This window comes from Scylla paramamosain, chromosome 27 (assembly GCF_035594125.1).
Source record: "Scylla paramamosain isolate STU-SP2022 chromosome 27, ASM3559412v1, whole genome shotgun sequence".
Classification (NCBI taxonomy): Eukaryota; Metazoa; Arthropoda; class Malacostraca; order Decapoda; family Portunidae; genus Scylla; species Scylla paramamosain.
In genome coordinates this window covers 6,055,080-6,074,455 of record NC_087177.1, presented here as the reverse complement: position 1 = coordinate 6,074,455, position 19,376 = coordinate 6,055,080, and the positions used below count along the sequence as shown (strand labels likewise).

Below are 19,376 nucleotides of genomic sequence, written 5' to 3'. Positions count from 1 at the left end.
ACTGGTTTTCAGCTTTAATGTTAGTGGCTATGAAAGAAGATAAATATCTAATGTTGCTACGGCATTCCACCTTTAATATATTAGTAGAGAAAGAAATTTCAATTATTTTACGGGATACTAAATTTGATATATTAGTAGAGAAAGAGAAAAAAATGTATTTCTACGGGATACCAACTTTAATGTATTAGTAGAGAAAGAAAATTCAGTATTTCTTTGTATACGAACTTTAATAAAGTAAGAAAAATCGAGTGTTTCTATAATAGATCAGTAAAGAAACACAAATTTAGTATTTTCATGGCACAAAATTTTAAATTAATGAAGAAAGAAAATTAAGTGTTTCTACCAGATGCCAACCTTAATGTTGGCAGAAAAGTAAAAAATATGTATTTTCACGGTAAACTGACTAATTTTAATAGAACAGTAAAATTCCAGCATTTCTACGATATATTGACCTTTTTTTCTTCTTCTGTTTCCCAGTGAGATCGTCCCAGAGCAGTCCATTATGATTTCAGTTACTCCCAAGTAATTGTTTATAGTCAGTTTACATGAAGTCAGTGACACAAATCTCAATATCTTCAGTAAATATTTTCGGCACACCCTGAAGAGAAAACAGTGGTGGGCTTAAGTACCACATTACAGAGTTTGAGAATGTGGTGGCTACAATGTGCAGGGCTGAGGGCAAAACGTTAATTCACTTTGCTCGTCGGAAGGAGGTCGCGGCCTCGAGTCTTGACGACACCCCGAGTTACTGGCCGTCTATCAGGGCTCAAAACAGGTAGCAAAGAAATTGTGGGACTGTTTAGTGGTGGCTGGTTGCCTTTGCATTAGAGAACAATCTGCAGTGTGCCTTCATCCTTAAAGCTGGAGGGTCGTGGTGGTGGTGGTGGTGGTGGTGGTGATGGTGGTGCTGGTCGTCTTAATGTCACCACGTGGTTAACATTTTCGTGACATCTTCAGCAGACAGGAGCTAACAGAGCAGTGTAAATCTAGCTATTAGTCTTTGAAGTATTTATACACCTGAAGGTCTTTTAATTTTTTTGAACCAGCGTTGTGAAACATACTTGGTCGCCCTTGGTGAATTATCTTGAGGAGGGAGCCCAGGCAGACCCTCTCACTCACTCATCTGAAGCTTCTCGTTTCGGGCACCAATAAACCCTCCAGATTATTCACAACATGCATGGAAGTCGTGTGTGTGTGTGTGTGTGTGTGTGTGTGTGATATATACAGATACATTTCTCATGTCTATCCATCTCTCTCTGTTTGTCTGGCTATCTTTCTGTGTCTGTCGTGCTATTTATCTGTCTGGCTGTCTGTGTGCTTGTACGTCTTCTTGCCTGCCCTCCCTGTCTGTCTTTTCGCCTGCTTGCCTCCCTGTCTTTCTATTTGTCTGGCTATGTCTGTCTGCTTGCCCATCTGTCTGTCTCTCTGTCTGTCTTCATGTATACCTGCCTGTCTTGTCTTTTTGTTCCTGTCTGTCTGTCTGTCTGTCTCTGTTTACCCGTCGGTCTGTAGGCATATGTATGTATGTAAGATCAATTTGTAAAGATGCGCAAATTGTGTGGGACATAAAACGGCTTTTATTCATAGCGTCTTACATGCCAGGATCTCCATCATTGTATCAGAGAAGAGAAGAAAAGACCAATATCCCATGTTCAACGATATAACATTGCCTAATTATACAGTCGAATCATTCATTAAGACCAGCAATACTTATATGATCTTTCCATGCCAAGTCATAGAGAACAGCAACATCAGGAGAAACATCCCAATATAACAGTGGCTCTAGAAAGTACAGTCGGAGTCATTAGTTGAGCAACCTTCTGTGTTCAGTCCCTCTGCCTTTATCCTTTTCTTTCAGTAAGTCCTCTGGTCTACGAATTCGTCAGCTTTCAGGTTTCTTAATTAACCCTTGTAGTGTCACAGGCTCTTCTCAGCTTGATGTAACGGCCTTGTATAAGTTTGGATGACGTTTTCAGAAGACTACACTCAGAGCAAAACGCGTCATCGAAGTTTATTTTGGTGTTTGTTGTTTAATTTTTAATCAGTAAAAATTGCCTATGAGATGTTCAAATAAAATTACACGTACCATTAGTAGTGGAACAGTTAAAGGTTGTCAATAGATTATCAAACAATATTGAGGAAAAACTTTAAACTCAGTGCAAGTAAGAACATAAGAGCATAAGAGAATAGGGAAAGTTGCAAGAAACCATCAGAGCAGCACGTGGCAGTCACTGTGTGGATGCTGCAGGTTCATCAACATCTGACCGCAACTGTAACTTCAAAGGAAACATCTGGATGCACCAATACAAATCACAGTTCTATAATGCGTGTACATTTTAACTTCGCTTTGATGTGTTAAAGATATACAGCACCAATACAAGTCGTAACCAAATCCCGTGTTTACATTTCAACTGCTCTTTGATGTATGTACACGACGGGGTGAGATGCAAAGGTAATAAACGACGAGGCGATTGGTGCATGATTGCCTGAATGCCACAAGGGTTCTCAGCGAAGGATTAGGTGCGATTATCTGAAAGGCCTGAGAACTAGTTTTGTAGTGGAAAGAGAGAGAGAGAGCGGGGATGGGGGAGGCGGAGACTGACGTAGACCTCACCCTTTTACTGCTATCTTACACAATCTTCCTAATTTACAAAGCACTCTGGATCATTTGATTTTGTTAACAGCTATCTTTTTTTATGCTGACTAAACATTGGAAAATTGATTCTTTTGATCCTTTTTCCCTTCTTGAGGATGTTTGCAAAGATTTTTTGGTGATTTTAGAATTGTGGGTTGTTGAACATTGCAGAAAAGGAGTTACTAATAAAGCAGCGAGGGTTTGTGTCTGGCAAGTCATGTTAAATTTGCTTGAAGTGGGTGAAGGAAGATTAGAATTTAATGTCTAAAAAAAAATCATGAGAATAATGCAAGATGCTTTTATGGCGAGACTTACCATCGCATTACAGCTTCCAGTACTGATGAGCGTGTGACTCCCATTATGTCCCTGGCATTGTGTTCTTGCAATACATCTTTACACAAACACTTACTGAAAACTTGCGTAATGTGCATAGAAAAATTAACACCCTTTTCTAAAACCAGAGCACCATCAACTTGGACGGACGTAATCCCACGCAGACCAGATTAGTAGACGAGACACGACCAGCCTTCCGTCTCCTTCATGATGACAAGGATTGACACTGAATGTTCTTGTGACTGTAACCTGCAACTTGCGGCAGGCAGAGGCAGATGGCAGTTTATAATCACTGCATACAAAGTGCTCAAGGTGTTGGAACTAATGAATACTTTTCTTGAAAAACGTACAGTAAAGGAGAATGAAAACATCACTGCAGTCTAACTCACAAATACACCTTGAACACCTGAGGTAATGCATGCAAGTCGCTGTCTGCCAGTGCCTGCTGCAGGTCACAAGGGTGTTCAGTGTCGTGTGGATCGTCACCCAGAAAGTGGGGGCTATAGTTTATTAATGTGGGAGCTTATTGATACATGGTAACATTGCACTCTTCATGTGCATGTACTATGTTATGACTAGATTCTACCCCTCTCACGGCTGCCACTAATTTGGGTCAGCCTCCCTAAGCCACCTCCTACATGAGCTTAGTGCAGGGCATAAATACGACGAATCCAGACCCCTGCTGGTCGTCTACAACTATTAAATCTTTGAGGTCGCCACTCGGCTTCACCCACCGACCGAGGAAATATAATGAACGCTAACTTAATCTTTCTTGCTGGAAAAAAATTAATAATCCATGTTCTAGGGGGTCAAACAGTACAGACAATGTACGCACACAGGTCGAGGTACAATACCTCATTGGATAACTGCCCACAGTAACGAACCGCCCACGTCCAATAAAGTATTATAAGCTCTAGCCAGATAATGCATCTACTATCTTCCAGAAGACGGACCATCTCACCTATAAAATTGGTAGAACTCCTGGAAAAACGTGGATAACTGTAATCTAGCGCAGGTTATGAGATAATTATCTAATTCCAGGCAAACGCAGCCGCAAGCCTGGACATTAGTAACATTTGACAAATACACGACATGCAGACGCACATGATAGAACCACTTTGAGACACTGCACTTCGGAGGAAACAAGGGGTGTAGGAGAGAGGACAGCGCCTCCTCCCTTCAAACTAATAGATACAACGACACGAAAATGCAGTACTGGGCACGGAATCTTCTTTCGTTACAGGAGTAGCAGGAGTAGCTGTAAGTTTAGTCACAATTGCTCTCTCTCAAGTATAAGGGTTCCTTCGGATTCTGGCTTCCCATAGGGCCTCCTGTGGTTGGCAATAATAATAATAATAATAATAATAATAATAATAATAATAATAATAATAATAATAATAATAACGATAATAATAATAATAATAATAATAATAATAATAATAATAATAATAATGGGCGTTATACAACAAAAATCCCACCCTTAAGTATAAGGGTTACCTTGTACTTAAATATAAGGTTATATAAGTTACTTCGCTTCACTCTTCACTAGAGTCGCTCTACATAGACTGTTATCTTTCAAAAATTATTGTGAGCAAACTACAAGGGCTGGATGAATTTTGATTACTCCATAGGCAAGATGAATTCTTCAACTATATAATATGTGTGACTCAACACAAAGGAAGTAGAAAAATTTAATTTGGGAAGGGGAGTAACTATATGCCTGGAGTTTTTAAAGTAAACTGGGTGAGGGAGGGCAGGCACTTATTGCGCCTCAGGCATCTGCTGCCTTCTCTCCCCCTCCCTCTTTCTCTTGCTCTCGTCTCTTTCTTCTACTAATTCTACTGCTGCTGCCACTACTACTACTACTACTACTACTACTACTACTACTACTACTTTCTTTTTTTTTATGTAAGAGGGACACCAGCCAAGGGCAACAAAAATCCAATAAAAAGAAAAGCCCATTGAGATGTCAGTCCCTGAATAGGGTCACAATATGGTAGTCAAATATTGAAGGATAATTGTCTTGAAGCCTCTCTCTTGAAGGAGCTCAAGTCATAGGAAGGTAGAAATACAGAAGCAAGCAAGCAGTTCCAGAGTTTACCGGAGAAAGGAATGAGTGATTGAGAACACTGGCTAACTTTTGCATTAGAGAGGTGGACAGAATAAGAGTGAGAGAAAGAAGAAAGTCTTGTGCAGCAAATCTGCGGGAGGAGGGGAGGCATGCATTTAGCAAGATCAGAATAGCAGTTAGTATGAAAATAGCGGTAGAACATAACAAGAGATTCAACATTGTGGCGATGAGAAAGAAGCTGAAGACAGTCAGTTAGAGGAGAGAAGATCATGAGACGATAAGCTTTTGATTCAGCCCTGTCCAGAAGAGCTGTATGAGTGGAACATAATAGATCTTTGGACGTCAATATGACTGACTGTCATATAACGTTTAGAGATTCTCATTCACCACAACCTGAGCAGTAGTACTTGACGTAACGCATTGAAGTTCACGATGAGACCACCACTGGCAAAATAGCTGCGAGTAATAACAGAGATATTTACCTCGATAATCGATAACGACAACCTTATCGGCGACAACCGATAACCAATAACCGATAACCGATAACTGATGAATCTATCAATCCAAAATTACAGCGCTAGGGATAATGATATTAATATCTTAAATAAAAATAATCGATAAATCCAAATCTTTATTTTTTTATTTTAGAAAACTTAGAAAAATCTTTGAAAAAACTTCAAATTCAATGTTTATCTTGTCTCTTCAATAATGAAAAGTATTGTTTGAAGTTAAATAACTACATTTGATCTTGAAAGTTTAAAATTTCAACATGCCCATGTTCTAAAAACTAAAATTATTGATTATCGCAAGTTTGGAACCAAAAGCATCGGCGATACCGATGAATCGATAACTAGGGAAAATAATTATCGGATAACCGATAACCTGATACTGTTATCGAGATAGATTATCGCGATAACGCCCACCTATGACTACCATTATGCACCCCTTGCTACACTGACATTCCAGTGCCATGTCTCATTGTTGTAATCCTCCACGCCTCCCTGACCTGACACCATCCTGCACCCTGCCATTAACGTCCATGCATGACGATACACGAGTTGTAATGCAACAGATAGCGGGTTCCACGTTTGCCGTGCACCGCGGCCATGCGTTGTGCACTTACTGCTAATACAAGCAACAGATGCTTCAACACGTAATCGCCTGCTGACTACACACATGATAAAATGAAACGGAGTGACTTTGCTACGCAGTTATGTAACTTGGCCATAGTGACTGAGGAAATAGTCATCTATGTAATTATATTATCGTAGTTTATGTAGTGATTTACTTTTCCTGCCTTATTACTCGCTAAACACTGCCATTACCATCATCGCGCTCCGCTGTGTTCATGTTACAGCTTACAGGCCAGCAGGAACACTGGTTTCAGGTCCACTCCGAGATGCTGAAAGTGACCGTTCGATGTGTGGCCACTCGCTGCTGAAGTCAGTCAGGCAAAAAAAAAGATCTCCATATTAATCCGAATCGATTAGGACACGCTAAAGGAAGATGGTTTATTCGACAAAAAAAAAAAAAAAAGGAAAAAAATAGTGCGAGCGGGCAACAAGTTGTTAAATAAGCAGGGGGTGGCAGGGCAAGTCACAAAGGGAATTTATAATCGCTGAAGATCGAAGAGATTGCAAGGGTGGAGGTGGAGGTGCAGAGGCGGCGAGGAGCGACACAGCAACAGTGGTGCTAAATGTGGTACCTTGCCATCACTACTGAGGAAAACCCTAATCAAGCTGAGGGATTAAAAGTGTGCATCCTTTGTTTGTTTGATGTGCGACCTACTTTCGTCTATTTTCAATTCTCTCAGTGACACATTTGGAGAGAGAGAGAGAGAGAGAGAGAGAGAGAGAGAGAATACTTTTATCGAACTGCGCCTTTACATCATCCAAGCGTGTTACATCATTGCGCCTTGCGAGTTCCCGAGTGCTTGCTTTTTTTTTTTAGCAATGGTATGTGCCAGTAGCCACGTGCTGGGTTAGAATGAAGTCAAGTCAGTGTTAACAATCAACGCACACTGCAACGCGGAGCCGGAACGCTTCCCGCCTTAGACACGTGGGGGTAGTAATTATGCAGGGAGAATGAGGGGATATTACTTAAAGAACCTATGCTCATTACGATGCAGAGATTCAACACCACCGCTCCTCAAACATACACAAGATTATAAGACGTCAGATCAAATTACATGTGACGAGAACAAGGCGCTCATATCCCAGTTTTTATTTATTTATTATTTTTTTTTAAGAATATTGCAAAAAGGTTCCATCAGCAAGAAGGATGCACTACGTCATGTTAACTCCTTTACTCGTTCTCACCTTGCCTCTAACACACGTTTTTTTTTTCTTTTCTTCTTTTCAGTTTTGTTGGTGAAAAAAGGGACGGCTGAACCTTGTTTAATTTTGCTCAGGTGCTTTGACACTACGTCACTAAGCTAAAAATAGTAGCTTTATAATTGCTACCTGAATTAAAATCAAGATGCGTTTCTTTCGAGTATTGTAATTTAAATCTCTCTCTCTCTCTCTCTCTCTCTCTGATTCCTCACAACTCAGTATTATTAAATTCTGAACTCATCAACAATCTCTTCTTCCGGTAAAGTGCTCCAATAACATTACGTTTATAAACTAAGACACCTCTCTTTCATTAATGAGTAAAGACTTGTATCCTTGAATAGAGCTTAAAAATTATTCTTCTTGTCCTGCGGAGAAAATGTGTATTGTCAACAAGTAGCACTTTACTACGCCTTATTAACTGTTCTTGGTTGTATTCCTCCGCCTCGCTCTGATCAAAGAAAAGTGAAGGTTTTAAAGGTAGACAACAGTAAAGTGAAGCTTCTTTCCTGCGTTTATGTTGTGATAAAGTTATTGTAATGTGTTAGGATAGATTATAGTGGAAACAGAGAATGTCACAGTACTCGTATTCTTACATTCCATCCACATATACTGCAAGTCTTCAATTAGTTGTCTACGTAGTGTGTTTCAAAATAATGTGAAATTTGTTTTTTTTCTTTGTCTTCTTTTTGTTAACACTGATTTCCTCATCCTTTGATACAGTATTCTTGTGACATCTCTTTCACTGTGAATTTTTGTTTTTACTGATGTATTTTGTATTCTAACAAGTAGTTATTAGATTATCAGAAAAAGATAGGAATTCATTCCCTTTTTTTCAGTGTTTTTGTGCAATAATTTTAGTTACGAGGATTGTTAATATTTTTTTTTACTGATGTGGTTCATGAAGAGGCAAATACTTCATCAGAAAAAAAATAGATAAATAAATACAAATTCAAACACTTCGTGCTTTTGGTGCAGTAATTTTAGTGGCGAGGATTGTTCATAAATCTTGTACTTTTTTACTGATGTGGTTCATGAAGAGGCAAATACTTCATCAGAAAAAAAAAGAGAAAGAAAGAAAAAAATAAAGAAAGTATAAGAAGCCCCCCCACACGCAATCCTTTCTCTGCCGGCACAGTTATGACCTTGCAATTCACTCCTCTGTATGCACCACGCACGCAGTGATGACATCACCCTGTATAACTTACTTCATCCGACCCTCATGATGACTACACGCACAACAGTCTTCGCTCTACCGGTAACACCTTACCAAAACAGGTCATGGTCTTCTTCCCTGCACACGATTCGTGTACTAAATAATACGTATGCTTCTTCTTCTAGTACTCTGTGTAAATGACGAAAGAAACACAGTGGTAATGCTGCTGCATTATATCAATGAAGTAAAATGTACAAAATGATAATAAAGTAGCTGCCAGCAAGTCACATGTCTGCCACAGAGGCCAGGCGGACCCGGACTACCCATGTCCGCCAGCAAGGCTGGGCGGAGTCGGACACTGACTGGGGTGATGTAGGGATGGTTGCTGGCCGGGTCAGGTCACGGCCAGGGCTGGCGTCCGGAAGACAAAGGGTATGAGGGTTGACCTCACACCATGTGGTTGGCCAAGGCTGGCGTCAGGTCCCAGGGGACCGGAGAATGGAATGCAGAGGTGGGCGAAGCGTCCCTCCACATTGCTCGGCCACCCATCTTGCTGCGTCCTCGCAGCGAACAAAGCATATGGAGTGATGCAAGGACATTGAAGCACATGATTTACATAATATCTTTTCTGTGTAAGACACATGATGTATGCACTATAGCCAGTCGCAAGGCTCACAGAACAAAGATGTCAGAAAAGTGAGTACGCACTGGCGAATCACAAAACTCACATAGCAAAGACGTCAGAAAAGAGAGCACAGTGGCCAAACAAAACTCACACTAGCTGTGATTTCAGCACAGTGAATCACAGGCCAAGAAAAACTAGGACAACATTAGAGGCCATAAAACAAGAGAATAAGGTTTACTCGTATATGCCAAATAAATTGCAAAATAAAAATGCACTACAAAAATCATAACACTGCACAAATAACGCACATGATGGCAATAATCGTCGAGTGTGGTGGGTGAGTGGCCGGCGTGGGTGCAGAGATAGCCACAAGAAGACACCACAGTTTGCAGCAGAAGACTGACGGCTGAAAAATCTAGTCTTGGAGCAACGGGATCAGCAGCAAAGCAGTAGAGTTGCGTCGATGACGGCTTAAAAAGCCCAGACAGGGACGGCGTCGGTGACAGCTTGAAATCCTACTGGCGCAGGCTGGTGGGGCAGGCTCGGCATAAAAAGCTTGAAAGAGGCCCTAAAAGCAGCTTGAAGAAACCATCATACACGTGTAATAGCGTAGCAGCTTGCGTCGGTGACAACTTAGCAGAAATGCATCGGTGACAGCTTAGCAGGTTACCCGGAGGCGATGAAGATAGCTGGAGTAGCTGGCGACGAGCAGGGCGCGTGGGCCAGGACTTGTAGGGTCGACTGCTGCCACCATTTTTGTGTACTAGATAACATGTATGCTTCTTCCAGTACTCTGTGTAGGTGACGAAAGAAACACGGTTGTAATGCTGCTGCTTTATATTAATGAAATAAACTGTACAAAATGATCATAAAGTAGCTGGCAGCAAATCACGTCTCCACCAGCAAGGCTGGGCAGACACCGACTGGGGTGATGTAGGGATGGTTGCTGGCCGGGTCAGGTCACGGCCAGGGCTGGCGTCCGGAAGACAAAGGGTGTGAGGGTTGACCTCACACCGCGTGGTTGGCCAAGGCTGGCGTCAGGTCGTAGGGGACCAGAGAATAGAATGCAGAGGCGGGCGACGCGTGCCACCACATTCATTCTCTACGTGCAGTCACCCCAGGAAGTGACCTCACCAATCAAGTGAATATCAAGTGTTCAAATTGTGAAGAAATTTTTGTATGGACTCGTGACCTGCTTTATATTAACCCTTTTGCTGCAGTACGAAACAATTAGCAGCACCAGAGGCAATGCATGAAATCTTTATAAATATATACAAGAAGGTTAGGGATCATAAAGAATAGAATGTGCAATATCTACCCAATTCAAAGATTGGAAGTAGCTATAGAACAAGTAAAGATGTCTCAGAGTGATTAGTAATTAAGGAAAGATTTACCAAGTAACAGCCAAAGGGTTAAGAGTTCCAAAAAGACTAAGTTGATAGTTGGATTTGTTGTCTGATGCAAACTTTTTTTATCTAGTTTTCTTTTCTTTTCTTTTTTTTTCTTTTTCGTTTCTTTGTTTTTATTTTTGTCCAATAGAGTTCTGAAAAACCAAAGACTGGAGTTCTGATGAGTGGAAGTAGTTGTCAGGTTTTCTTTTCTTTCCTTTTCCTTTACTTTCTTTTTATTTTTTGATCAGAAGAGTTCTGAAAGAAAAGAAACAAGAACTGAGGTTGTGATAGGTGGGGATAGTTGTCTAATACAGATTTTTTTTGTCTAGTTTTCTTTTCTTTTAATTTTTGTTCAGAAAAGTTCCTGAAAATCCAGAACTAGAGATGTGATAGGTGGAGGAAGTTGTTTGATAGATTTTTTTTAGTCTGGTCTCCTTTCCTTTCCTATCCTTTTCTTTATTTTTTTTATTTCTTTTTATTTTTCTCCTCCTTTGTTTTCTTTTCTTTAATCTTTTTTTTCCCTTTCTGTTTAGTTTTGTACAGTATCACATAATTTCTTAGGGCAACTGTACCTGTGCAATTCGTGTTCTAAAGTCACCAGTAGAACACATATTGACACTCACCTTTCCATTATCTAATTCCGACCTCTGTTTTCTGTGGAGTTATACATCGCATATTCCTCAGAGGATCATAATTTTTCACATCTTTATTTTCGGTCAAAAAAAAAAAAAAAATCGGAACACTGTGAGAGGTATGATCAATCCACGTTCATTGCAAGTCAGTTTCTCTGCGTCATTTTGTTACATCACGTCACCTTTCTGATGTGGCATAACCTTGTTATCGTTTATAGAGAAACATAACTTCAAAGATATTGTTTATGATTTTTATGAGCCTTCTTTATGTTTTGTGGTGATGCTGTGAGACTGCATTTAATCCGAACAAACACGGCGAGCACACACACACACACACACACACACACACACACACACACACACACACACACACACACACACACACACACACACACACACACACATATACACACACACCATTAAAATGCATAACATTAATTGGCAGGCACGTGTTGTGAACATACGACACAATCACTCGCTGAAGTAATACGCACATACCTATCAATAGTCTGTGCATGGTTCCTTCTACTCACGAGTCACGAGTCCTTCATCCTTACCAGCACCGGGGAAAGACGAGATGACGTAGGGACTTCTTGCAATACCACGGCGTTCACTCTTACCCGGAAAACTCCCTTCCGCGTGTCAACTGTTTCACTATTTTGCTACCTGATGCCATCACCAAGGGATACTACACTTTTTTCACACTCTAGTATACACGATTAAATTATTAAAGAAATACAGCAGCGGCCACCGCCACAATACTAATATACTATCGGTACAGACCTCCCGAGTGTATTTGCCAACTGAGGTGTGTGTGTATGTGTGTGTGTGTGTGTGTGTGTGTGTGTGTGCGCGCGCAATATATTCAGTGTCATTATGTGTTATAAGAGAAACTGGTCTGAATAAAAACGAATAAATTAATAGATAGATGCATGAATAAACAAACAAACAAATTATATAAATATGTCTTAACACCACCTCAAGATCAGATTTTGGCAGTAAAGTCACACACACACACACACACACACACACACACACACACACACACACACACACGAGGCAAAACAGAATAGATTCTTGCTACTTCCGCCCTCATGCATCTCCGCCACCACATCGAGACAGTCCTCCATGTGCGGGCGGAAGGCTAAGTCATCGTCCTTGATACACGCGCGAGTGCTGTGCGCCTTGCCTGGCCAATCATAGACTGGAGGCGTGGGCGAGAAGTGGAAGGTAGAGGGCGCTGCCTGTTGGTTAAGGTAATATTCAACGATATATGTCACCTGTCACAAATTAATATCAGTATGACAAGCAGAAAAAGAAAAAAAAAGTGAAAAAAACTACACACGAATATTCTGGTCCGGTCATATATATATCAGAACTAAATGGAAACCGTTGCTTGCTGGATGGAGTTGGCCAGTATTGCAAGCGAGGCCAGTCAGGCACACGTAATAGTATTTATGCATGTGTGGGGCCTAGCATTAACACAGCCTCACTCATCCTTGCCATTAAAATGCTGCAACACTCGCCGGACTTTATATGTCGTGTTATCAACTGACGACAGTATTCCTATGCAATAATTTCTTTTTTTTTTCTTTTACAGGTGAGCCGATTTTTACAGAACGACACTTCAGCAGTCTGAAAATCATAAACATTCTGCGAATCCCTTTTGATTTGCTTGACCAATTATGTCCTGGACGTAATTACACGCACACACACACACACACACACACACACACACACACACACACACACACACACACATACAAAAGTGGCATAACTAATGGAGGAAAAAAAAAGCCGTGAAGGAAATATGAAAATTAACAAACCTCTAAAATTTACATGGAAACACGTATAAACTATTTCAGCACATTATTGATACTGGATAGATATTTACTAGTAACTTTCTCCGTTAATCAGTATCTTCAAATCTTCAGAAAAGCTTCAGGAATAAAGCACAACATTGCACATTATTACAGTTATAATTATCTATCATTATCATAATCACAGGGCGACATTTCATTCTCTCTCTCTCTCTCTCTCTCTCTCTCTCTCTCTCTCTCTCTCTCTCTCTCTCTCTCTCTCTCTCTCTCTCTCTCTCTCTCTCTCTCTCTCTCTCTCTCCTTTTCTTTTTTTTTCTTTTTTTTTTTTTACCCCGCAACTTGAAGAACAGGGCTTACAGGTATAAATTAAAGTGCGACTTAATGATTTGACGGAGCAAAAATGACAGTCACGTAAAAGTTGCAATCAATCACTCATGGTGTCAGTGGCGTCTTTCGAAACTTCTCCCCTAACTTGCACAAGACAAGAGAAACAGAAATCATATCAGTCACTTCCTCCCTGTTTCTGAATATCTTTCTACCTTAGTCTTGAACTGTCGCAAGAGGAAGGTTTCAAAACATTTTTCATACTTTGAATAATCCTTTTTCTTACAATACTCTTTAAGAACTGGTACCTTCAATGAGTTTTTAATGCCTTTTTTGTTACCCTTGACCAGATCCCCTCTCACACAATAAATAAATAAATAAATAAATAGTTAGTCTAGGGAATGTTCTAACCAGGCGGGTGCATGGATAAAGTGAATGTACCGCTGAGACCGACGCTGCTTCAATATAACCCTTCAGGAAACATACAAGTAGAACACTACGCAGTTTAATTTATACCTGTAAGCCCTGTTCTTCAAGTTGCGGGGTAAAAGAGAGAGAGAGAGAGAGAGAGAGAGAGAGAGAGAGAGAGAGAGAGAGAGAGAGAGAGAGAGAGAGAGTTGCAAATTTTAGCACCGCTTAACTCTTGCGTGATTTATTCAGAGCGTGAACGTGTGCGAGGGGCGAGGGCCTGACCGCTACTCGCATTTTTCTAGAATGGTCAACAGCGGCGTCCTTACTGTGGCCTTGTTAGTGTGTGTGTGTGTGTGTGTGTGTGTGTGTGTGTGTGTGTGTGTGTGAATTGATTTATTTATCTGTCTATTTATCTGTTTATCATTCAAAGAGAGAGAGAGAGAGAGAGAGAGAGAGAGAGAGAGAGAGAGAGAGAGAGAGAGAGAGAGAGAGAGAGAGAGAGAGAGAGAGATACCTATATTATTATTATTTTTTTAATTACATGTTTTAGACAGCAATTAATATATCATGTCTGTTATTAACGAAAAAGGCACATGTGGAAGCAGAGGAGGCCCTTTCTAAACTTTGTATTCCCTGTGATTATGAAAGACGAGTCAGGAGCGGGACAAGGGAACAATAACTAATAACACTTCTCTCCGGTTTCCTGTGACGAGACGAGACGTAAAATAAATTAGGTATTTGTTTAGGGGATGTAAACTTAATGCATAGGTATAGTTAAAGAAAAGAAACAAAAATATAATAAATAAATACGTATTATTCATGCACTGTTCTCGACAATTTTGTGGACTCGTTATTAATTGTGAGAAAGGATTTTAACTCGATTTAGTGTAATGAAATAACGTATTTTGTATCATTTACTTCTTTTCTATAGCGCTTCATGAAGATCAGTAAGAATATTTGAATTTACCGCCTTTTTAAAGAACTGAACCCTAGGCAACCGAGACCCATCATGGTCTTGTGATTGACTTTGTAATGCGTTCAGATCTTCCTCTTGTCTTGCTCCTTTTTTCCCATTTCTCGTTTCATGTAACATATATTGTATCAGTTTCCTGTCTACTACTTCATTTAAATTTTCATCACTTCTATTCTGCTTATCACTTCACTTTCACAAATTTTCTATACACTATATCACTTGCGCATTCTTCATTTCACTCTTCACAACACGTACACAGTTCGCAGCAAGGAAGAATGTTTCGAACTCTTTCGTTTCGATCCCTTACAAGCGCCATCACGGAGGTAGGAGGGAACGTAGCGGATTCTTGGCGCCTCGTCCTTCATTGCGCCGGGTTCCACTTATTGTACCCAGAAACGGGGAAGCACGCTGGAGGAGACTGCAGTGTTAGAAGTGTCAGGGAATAGTGCTTTGTAAGTCTAAACTTGCGGTTGTGTTTCTGATCATGAATTTCGTGGGTCAGCACTCATTCTGGTAAATTCCCAGCCTTACTACTGATCTATTTTCTTCCATTCTTCCGCATATACCTTTAGATACTCGGGCGCGAAGCCCCACCTGGATCCCCCCTAAAGGACAGGGGCATTTCTCTCCCACCATATATTTACGTTTTAGGTGTATCTGAAGGTATAGGTGAAAGAACGGAAGAGAATAGACCAGTAATAAGGCCGGGAAAGGACTCTTAGACAAATACCATTTCAGTTTCAATTAATGTACTGGTTTCTAATTTGTAATTTGTTATTAATTCTTAGTGAGTTAAATAAGTTTTATGAGTACTTGGAATTGGAAAGATATGAAAATTGAGAACAGTTGTAACCCTGCTTACTGTATTAGTTTAGCCTGTGATAAAAACAATGGTAAATTTCCAGTTCCATTAAATATATTTTTCACTATAACCAGTAAGTTTAAGGGCCAGGTGGGAATGCGGGAATTTTGGGTGGGAAAAGCAAATATGAGTGAAATTTGGCCTTCAAGAAAAGTCAACGGGAAAAATAATCTTTTTCGGAATTTTTAAGGATGGGGGAGCAATTAAACTAAAATATGGGATTTTAAACGTAATATAACCGAATGGGGATCCCCTAACTTATTGGACTCCTCCATAAGATAAACTAACCTAACCTAACATTTTATAACCACCTAACCTGGGGGCTTCGACCCCCTGGATCCCCCCCCTCCCATAAGCTAAACTAACCTAATCTAAAATTTTGTAACCTAATGGAGGACAAAGCCTCTCCCCCCTTGGATCTTCTTGTAAGGTAAACTAATGTAACATAACATTTTGTAACCATTATTTTGTCAGTCATCACTACATACCAACAATATTTACTTAACGAAAGTACCTAAAGAAGAAGTTGGCGAAACTGCCACCTCATATATTCACAGCCAACCCACATCTCTTCCGTAGCCATGGTCTAAATGACGCAGCACAGACAGTCCCAGTGGAGTAGGAAATTTTTTCCCCCTTGACTGAAATTCCCCCTGGGAAAATTAGCCTAGGTTTGATTTACCCCTAGGAATAAAACCTCAGGCTGTCTTTCCCCTGGTGGGAATTTCAAACCTAGGATATTTTTTTCCCTCTAGGCCATTTTCCCCCCTACATAGAAACTATTTTACAGACTTACATAATCAGAAGTAAGTTTTGACAAAATGATAGTTTTTTCTACACCAGAATTATATTAGTTTATGTAATCTGGTAATTTACTGGTACTTGTGTAGTACTACAGTATTGAATTTATATTGCAGAGTACTCACCAATAGTATGTAGGCAGCACAGCATAATGTTAAACCAGTCATCCACCATGCTCCTTGGTTACTGATGCTATTTAATTACTGTATTTAATTATGTAGCCATAAGTAGTTCCAGGCAGAACAATGGTGATGCCTCATTATGGTCATCATTATCAGATTATCAGGATGATGGTAAAAAATGTCTCTTTTTTGGAAAGTTAAATAAAAAAGTACTTTAAAAGCGATTAAAAATCATAGATTTTAGAGAAACATTAATTAATTTTATTTCTTGTCTTTTTGATTGTGGGACTGGATTACAATTAAGACAACTCCATGAGGCCTTATAATTTTGTGTTGTTCCAAGACAAGCAGTGTGGTACCTTTCATAACATGACTCACACTTGACCACTTTGCATCCATGTGCCGTAATTCCTGTATATTCTTGACGTATCCATGCCCCAGGAAGGTTGTCCTCTTTTGTCTTAAGTGTTACATGAAGGACTGTAATTGCATCTTTATCCATATACTGAAATCACCACTCCATATTTTCTCATCACCTTCCCCCTTGGCATTGAAATTCCTGATTTGGTTGTTTGGTTGTTCTTTTTTTTGTTATAGTCACTGGTCATTATCTACATATTTTGCAGTTCCTAATATGTGACCAGGTAAGCCAGTACATAAGATACTGAGAGCACTATAATTTACTGGAGGTTTAATTATATGGTTATTGATCTAATTAAATATGCAACACATCAATGGCAAAAGACTGGAGCTGGAGATTAAGTCAGGTCCAAGGAAATAGGGTTAGTCAGAGAAATTTAGTTGTTGTGAGTATTCAGACTTAGCATCAGAATCAAAATGGCATGGCTGTCCATTATTTTCATATATGCAAGTTTCTAGCATAGCATTTCAGAATTGCATACTTTTAAATACTAATATTAATTGCAATGCATGCCTTTTACCCAGTTTCCCTCAATCTTCACATCCCTACCCACTACTACATCATGTAAGTTTGTTGACATAATGAAGTAATACTTTAATAGATGACCATTAAACATGATACTGATGTGCTACATGTTGAAGTAGATAAGTAAGGATGTAAAGAAGGCTTCACTAAGTTAATATTACCATGCCCTCAGTGTCTCTGTGGTGAGCACATTATTAAAATTTACCTTAAAACACATGACTTGACTAAAACTGAATGTATCTTGTTTTTTGACCCTGCAGGGTAACCTTTATGACTGCAGGGCAGCTTGGCCTGATGGGGCTTGTAATCCTGCAGGGCTCCACCAACCCAGACATGCCTTCCACATTGAGCATTGGTGGTTCTGCCTGCTATTATGAGACATTATCTCTATAAAAGTGAGTGATTTCTAATGGAAGTTTATTAACAAAGTACTTTCACATACAATAAATCAACCAGAAATTATGAAAATGTTTCATCTGCCAATGTGAAACAAGACAAATAATTCTTGACAAATTCTCAATCCCTTACAGCCTTGAACTAGCCAGTCTTTAACTTATTGGCCTTTTACATATCAGTCTAGCTCCAAGCTGGTTTCTTTACTTTATAATGTTGTGATCATTTATTATAATCAAAATGTCAACTAATCCATGTGTAACTAGAAATTTTTTCCACTCATCACACCAAAGATTTTTTGGTCATTTAATATTGTGATTGTGTGAGCAGGAAAAGGTTTAGTTTTGGCAAGGGACTTTGAATAAATATGACACACTACAGTATTACTACAACTATTACTGTAGTGGTGGGACAAGCTTGCCTGACTAGATTTAATTTGGGCCACAGTGATCATTGTGGCCTGATGGTAAGATCTGTTAAGTGTTCTGTCCGTTATTATCTCCATCTGCTGGCTTTCATGGCATCCTCAGTAGATTTATTCAAGAGGCATTTAATTTCAAGTATACTAAGCTACCTGTGTGACATTTAGATGATACAGCTCAGCACATAAGACGCCATGAAGCATATCTACTCGTTGGAGAAGTTTAATTTCTAGGAGAGGTAATTTTCTTCTTGTATCTCATAACTTTCCGTTCAGAAATAATACCAGAAGGGAAGCCAGCTGCTATTGTACTTTTATTATCCAGGTAACCTGAGCAACCTGTATAATGAATTTGTTTAAAATGAACTGTCAGCACTCTTAGTTCACCTCAGAGAGCTAACACACAGTCAAGATATACCACCAGTCTTTGCCCTTACACACTAAAAGAGATTAACACACACACACCGCGTAGTGTAGTGGTTAGCACGCTCGGCTTACAACCAAGAAGGCCCGGGTTTGAATCCCGGGCGCGGCGAGGCAAATGAGCGAACCTCTTAATGTGTAGCCCCTGTTCACTTAGCAGCAAGTAGGTACAGGATGTAACCCGAGGGGTTGTGACCTTGCTGTCACAGTGTGTGGTGTGTCAGTGGTCTCAGTCCTACCCAAAGATCTGTCACTATGAGCTCTGAGCTCTTTCTGTAGGGGAATGGCTGGCTGGGTGACCAGCAGACGACCGTAGGTGAATCACACGCACACACATACACACACACACACACACACACTACTACCATGGGATTCAGGAGGAGCCACAGGTAATAAAAACCTTCCATTGGTGTTCTTGTAGCTTATTTATTTGGCCTTAGTCATTCTGGTCACAAGAGATGTAGGATGGAAGTGTAGGTGCCTAGTGACAAGGCTGGGAGTCTCAATGGTAGTGGGCACTGGAGCAAGTAGTGCTCTCAGTTTCTGCAGATAAAGACCCTAAATTTGTAAAGCCTATCTTAATTCTGTCTCAAAATATATCATACTAATCATAGTGAATCAGTCAAAACAGTAGGTAACTTAGTTCAATATAGGGAATTACAAACTTAGGCTAGGCTGAGAATGGGGTTCATGGACCAGACAAGAGG

General features: G+C 40.0%; 1 non-coding gene across 1 annotated transcript; it reads left to right on the top strand.

Annotated features, from left to right (window-relative positions):
- The first annotated feature begins 18,708 nt into the window (after positions 1-18,708).
- On the top strand, positions 18,709-18,782 carry Trnav-uac (transfer RNA valine (anticodon UAC)). Its single transcript has one exon. It is a non-coding gene; the product is annotated as a tRNA-Val (tRNA).
- The last annotated feature ends 594 nt before the right edge of the window (positions 18,783-19,376 follow it).